The 1,597-nt window shown below is 33.0% G+C and overlaps 1 protein-coding gene across 1 annotated transcript in view; it reads right to left on the reverse strand.

Moving 5' to 3' along the window:
- LOC106881733 (E3 ubiquitin-protein ligase UBR4-like) overlaps positions 1–1,597 on the reverse strand; it is a 218,633-nt gene that overhangs the window by 115,681 nt on the left and 101,355 nt on the right. The window lies entirely within an intron of this gene.

Consider the following 1,597-nt stretch of genomic DNA (forward strand, 5'->3'; position numbering starts at 1 on the left):
TAGCAAATCACAGAATATAATAAAAGAACTTAATAAAGATTATCAAGACGAAATGAAATAAAAAGAGGAAATTTAAGATTTAAAAAAAAAAAAAAAAAAAGAATTAAAAATTTTTTTTTTAAATGAAACTTAAAGCATATTCATATTGAAATCTATGAAGCACATGATTGAGATGAGCAGATTGTAGGCTGCAAACACCTCCAGTGGAATTATAACATGCACTCAACAAATGGCAACTGAGATGCCATTCCAGAAAAACTTGGCATTAGTGATAATGCAGAAAGCATGACTGCTACAATCGACAAACGTCAACACAAATCTGTAATGAACAGAGCACAATTGGCAATACAAAATAGCTAGCAATGACCAGAAGTCGCTTAACCCAATAGACAATAAAATAAAATACTAAAAGGTTTGGGGAGGGGGTGTAAATCTAGATTTTGAACCACTTTAAAAATGTAATTAAAAAATTTTTTTTTTATCAGACTTATAAAAATATGGTTTAAATCATTAGCCTAATTTAAGATATTGCTTAATCAATGAGTCTGATTTCTTTTGTTTTGTATTTTACAGGAATGGTTAAGGAAAAAAAAAGAAGTTTTTAATTTCTGACTATGTGTGTAATTCTTCTTGAGCTCAGCAGTTCACAAAATGACAAGTACTAGCCCCCCCCCCCATACTACCCCCCATACATACACAGATACACAAAATCTGTAAAGATTTTTGTTCTCTGCCTCCATAATAATAATAAGCTTCATCATCATCACTGTTTTTTAACATCCACTTTTCCATGCTTGCATGGGTCAGATGGAATTAAGGCAGATTTTCTATAGCTTGATGCTCTTCCTTTCACTAACCCTCACCTGTTTTCAAACAAGTTCATATTTCCTCATTGCTAGACAAGTTTTTCACAGAAGTCGAGAAACAAACATAGCTTGTATGATGATGATGATGATGATGATGTACATGTCCACCCATCACATAATGTCGAGGTAAGAGCAAACACAAAAGATCTTTGTTTTCTTCCAACCACAAATTTCCATTTGAAAATTTTCAGAAAATATACTTTTGATACAGTTTTGCATGCTAATGACGAGCATCACATTCATTATCTTGGAGAATTTATAATAAAGAAGATAGAAGCATTTAAAATTGTGTTTTAAGCCAAAATGAATGCGATATTCGTCATCAGCATGCAAAACTACATCTGTGTAGAAAATATTTAGAAATAATCCATTGAGAATTGCAAAAAAAAATCTTCAGTTGGTTGGAAGAAAACGAAAAAGATCCAACATAAACACACATATACAACAGGTTTCCTTGAGTTTTCATCTATCAAATTAGCTTCCATGGCCTTGGTCGGCCCAAAGCCATAACAGAAGACACTTGTCCAAGGTGATGCGCAGTGGAACCGAACCCAAAACCACATTTAAGAAGCTTGCTTCAGAACAACATGGTTTTTAGTTCGGTACCATTGTGGAGGAACTTAGGCAAGGTCTTCTACTATAATCCGAGGACAACCAAAGCCTTGTGAAAGGATCTCGTACATGGAAATCGAAAGAAGTCCATCATTATATATATATATATATATATATAT

The sequence above is a fragment of the Octopus bimaculoides genome, chromosome 22, assembly GCF_001194135.2.
Source record: "Octopus bimaculoides isolate UCB-OBI-ISO-001 chromosome 22, ASM119413v2, whole genome shotgun sequence".
NCBI classification, from domain to species: domain Eukaryota; kingdom Metazoa; phylum Mollusca; class Cephalopoda; order Octopoda; family Octopodidae; genus Octopus; species Octopus bimaculoides.